The sequence below is a fragment of the Magallana gigas genome, chromosome 1, assembly GCF_963853765.1.
Source record: "Magallana gigas chromosome 1, xbMagGiga1.1, whole genome shotgun sequence".
Classification (NCBI taxonomy): domain Eukaryota; kingdom Metazoa; phylum Mollusca; class Bivalvia; order Ostreida; family Ostreidae; genus Magallana; species Magallana gigas.
Window position 1 is genome coordinate 74,748,580 of NC_088853.1, and position 4,918 is coordinate 74,753,497.

Here is a 4,918-nt window from a genome sequence, read left to right on the forward strand (position 1 = left end):
CTCATTGAAATTTTCCACAAAACTAGGCTCGTCATCTCCAAGAAAACTGGTGGTCTTCTTTAATTGCTTAGGTTTCGCACCAGAACTCTTATATGACTTTTCACCCAGTAATGTGGTGTGCCTGCTGTCAGGTATGCCTGAATCTCTGGCGTGCGATTTCTCAGCTGTCTTAGGCAACCCGTCATGCAACTGCCGCAATTCTTTTTCTAATGCGCTCATCATAATTTTAAAATTAAACACAATACAATCAAAAGAATTTATTCCGACCAAAATTCACATAAAGTAATCAGCTAATAATTCAACAGTTACCCAGATCCCACCGCACTGCCACCATTTATTTTTGTAACGTGTCGAGGGGTCCGTACCTAGTCAATTCTAGGGTCTGGGGGTTGAATATAAAAAAATATCGAACAATAATAATTTTCCTCTCTAAAATGATTAGTGATTACAATTGGCCTACAAATATTTACAAAATGGCCTTCCCTTACTTAGGGTAAAATCACAAATGAATCTGGTCGGCCGGGATTGTAACTTTATTAATACCACGAGGTAAACACTATTATATGCCTTATTCAGGCGGTAGTGAATACCCGCGGCACGCCCTAGCTGGATAACCTACTGAAGAGGCAAACCCTTAGTAGAGGCAGTCACTGTGTTAACGCCTTATGCAGGACGGACAGTGTACAACCACTAACTAAAGGCGTACCCCTTCCCTAATACTACTAGTAGAGTATCAGCGACGACTAACTAGGCTAACTTCCAAGAGGACAGCCTCTATAATAACCAATTAGTGGTTAAACACGATTGGTCCTATAATAATCAATGTGGTAAGCCTCTCTCTCAAGGCAACCCACCTACCAAATCGTAATTTAGTCTCGCAATTCCTCTCCGTTGGAACTCTGCTAGGGAAGAGAACGCTGCGGCTGCGACGCGCTCGTTCATATACCCTCTGTGGGTCACGTGACAATCTCCGCTTGTTGCTAGGCGACAATACAAACACAGCTATCATGTGCCGTACGCATGATTCAACATTACATAACATAAAATCGTTACACTACCCACGCCTTCGATGACATGCGACCCGCATGTAAAGAAAATGTGAAAACTACCAAGTAATATTTATTTAGCATCAGTACTCAAACTACAAAGTTTCTTATCTTTGCAGAACAAATAGAAAATTTTCCTTAAAAATGCATTTCAAATGATTTACATATCAAACACAACTTTTTCTTCATCACTCTGTGTAGACCTTGCATAGGTTGGACCGTCGTGCATTCGATGGTCTGCCGCCTGAAAAGCATCCAACTCAACAGCATGTCTCACGGCATCATTGAGATCAATGGGCCTTGCTTGTCGAACCCTTAGACGCATGTCTCTATCTCTCAGGGCGTCTATAAACTGCTCTTTGGAAAGCGTCTCTTTTACCTCAACTGGTGCTGTTGGGTAGGCAAGATTGGTAAGCCTCCTTATATCCTGACCTAATTCAGGCAATGAATCTGAGGCTTTCTGTCGCCTCTCACGCAGTTGAGCTCTATAGAGTTCTGTCTGATTTGTCGGGGAGAACCTCTCTTCAAGCGCCTTACACAACAGTCTGTAGTTGCACTTTTCACCCTCTGGTAGGTTTCCTAATACACCCTGGGCTTGACCCCTCAATGATACCGCCAAATGCATCCCCTTGTCTGAAACAGACCATTTGTTAAGGGCGGCACAAATTTCAAAATGTGATTTGAAATCAACCCAGGATGAACTACCATCAAACTTGTCTGCCTTAACTCCTGAACGGACGGGCTCATTGTCATCCTTTTTCTGACGCCTGCGTGTTACATTGTCCTTGTAAGGCCTTGAGTCATCTGGGTCATCAATGGCTGCAGAGTCGATATATGGTGTACTTGATACACGTTGCTTGCGGTTTGTCAGCTCATTGAAATTTTCCACAAAACTAGGCTCGTCATCTCCAAGAAAACTGGTGGTCTTCTTTAATTGCTTAGGTTTCGCACCAGAACTCTTATATGACTTTTCACCCAGTAATGTGGTGTGCCTGCTGTCAGGTATGCCTGAATCTCTGGCGTGCGATTTCTCAGCTGTCTTAGGCAACCCGTCATGCAACTGCCGCAATTCTTTTTCTAATGCGCTCATCATAATTTTAAAATTAAACACAATACAATCAAAAGAATTTATTCCGACCAAAATTCACATAAAGTAATCAGCTAATAATTCAACAGTTACCCAGATCCCACCGCACTGCCACCATTTATTTTTGTAACGTGTCGAGGGGTCCGTACCTAGTCAATTCTAGGGTCTGGGGGTTGAATATAAAAAAATATCGAACAATAATAATTTTCCTCTCTAAAATGATTAGTGATTACAATTGGCCTACAAATATTTACAAAATGGCCTTCCCTTACTTAGGGTAAAATCACAAATGAATCTGGTCGGCCGGGATTGTAACTTTATTAATACCACGAGGTAAACACTATTATATGCCTTATTCAGGCGGTAGTGAATACCCGCGGCACGCCCTAGCTGGATAACCTACTGAAGAGGCAAACCCTTAGTAGAGGCAGTCACTGTGTTAACGCCTTATGCAGGACGGACAGTGTACAACCACTAACTAAAGGCGTACCCCTTCCCTAATACTACTAGTAGAGTATCAGCGACGACTAACTAGGCTAACTTCCAAGAGGACAGCCTCTATAATAACCAATTAGTGGTTAAACACGATTGGTCCTATAATAATCAATGTGGTAAGCCTCTCTCTCAAGGCAACCCACCTACCAAATCGTAATTTAGTCTCGCAATTCCTCTCCGTTGGAACTCTGCTAGGGAAGAGAACGCTGCGGCTGCGACGCGCTCGTTCATATACCCTCTGTGGGTCACGTGACAATCTCCGCTTGTTGCTAGGCGACAATACAAACACAGCTATCATGTGCCGTACGCATGATTCAACATTACATAACATAAAATCGTTACAATACAGTGAAGACAACGATATTTATTGTATAAACTAAATTATGCTTATTAAGGTCAGACGACACGTTCCTTGCGCATCTATTTCGTATCTCTTCTTAGATTTGAACATATTTTATTGTGTAAATAACACAAAAGGATTGGAAACAAGTTCTTGCAACTTACAAGTTCCTCTCCTAATGATAATACAAACAATATATACAATTGTCATAGTACATGTAATATTACATGTTACTTATAGTTATTGACTTTATAATAATTAAATTCATAGACATACATTTACAAAGTAATTGCAAATATATAGTAGATAACGTTAATATACAGTATAGAAAGCAAAAGCAAAAAGGAATTTAATTATTAAATCTTCCAGACTCATTAATGAACTTTTGAGCTGCTGAAAAAATAAAGCAGTTTGTATTGTAAGACAAATTGTCACTACCCCAAAGAAGCAAATGTGAGTTAATTAAAGTTGTTTCATCAAGCCTATTAAAAAGTAATTCAAAAAGATTGTTTCTTGCATTTACATAATTCTTGCATACAAAGAAAAAGTGATAAATATCCTCCTTTTGACCACAAATACAATTGGGTGATTCAATAATGCTTCTTCTATACAGATCATAATTCAAAATACAGTTGTGTCTCAACTTGGTATGTAAAATATTAATAGTGCGTTTACCAAATGAAAAATATTTTGGAGGTTGAGGAATACTTTCAGTAATGATTTTCTTGAATATGTTGAGAGACGTTGCTTCCCTAACTTCTAATTTGAGAGAATTCCATTTCCGAATGGTGTCAGGTACAAAAGATTTTTTGTAAAGTTCTAATCTGCAGATTGGAACACTATAATTTTCGCTATTTCTTGTGTGATATATTGAGACATTTTTTGTTACGGGAGGAATAATATTGCTCAAGTACTCAGGTACTTGATTTGTATGAATTTTAAACATGGTTATTAATTTAGCCTTATTTTGTCGACTGACCAGAGATTCCCAGCCAGTTTCTGCGTAGAGAGATTCTGTAGATGCTAAAATGGGTAAACCAGTAACAATCCGTGCAGCACTTAATTGAACTTTTTCTAATCTCTCCATGTCAAACATATTACAACCGTCCCATACTACAGAAGCATATTCAAGAACTGGTCTAATAAACGTGATATACTAGTACATTTTTGATAAATTAGTTCTACCTAGAGTAAACTTAAGTTTTTTCAAAAATCTCTTCTTAATGAAGAGTTCCAATTGAATTATAATTATTTATAATTATTTCATAATGATTTAAATTTTATTCATAAATGTATACAGGTATATGCCTAACTGGCCAAGTGGTTAGAGCGTGGGTTCAGTAAGTCGTGAGTTCAAGTACCGGCCCCGGTCGTTGCCAATACAGCGAATTTACCTGTGCTGTGTCTTTATCTATCTATCTATCTATCTATCTATCTATCTATCTATCTATCTATCTATCTATCTATCTATCTATCTATCTATCTATCTATCTATCTATCTATCTATCTATCTATCTATCTATCTATATAGATATGTACATTCCAAAAATGTTTATATCAGCAATTTAAGTGTAATTTCAAGAAGATTATAAAGGAAATTCCATTATCTATATATCCATCTATCTATATAGATATGTACATTCCAAAAAATTTCATATCAGCAATTTAAGTTTAATTTCAAGAAGATTATATAGGAAATTCCATACTTTTATATCTTGCAGAAATGCCTGGTAAGGTATTCTATTTTTTTTGCAAGAAAGCTTGTCAATGTAGTAGTAAATCAATAACAAATTCCTGGTAAAATTGCGGAACGTGTCATCTGACCTTAACTCTTCTCAAAAATGTGAGAAATGCTGTCAAAAACAAAATATGATTCCAAACGTTGTAAAATAAAACCAACAAATGAATCTCAGCTAGCAACTTATAATAGAGTGCAAAACAATAGCTCAA

The 4,918-nt window shown here is 37.6% G+C and overlaps 1 protein-coding gene across 9 annotated transcripts in view; it reads left to right on the forward strand.

Annotated features, from left to right (window-relative positions):
• Positions 1-4,918, forward strand: part of LOC117687479 (uncharacterized) — a 307,604-nt gene that overhangs the window by 95,809 nt on the left and 206,877 nt on the right. The gene's annotated exons all lie outside the window — the stretch shown is intronic.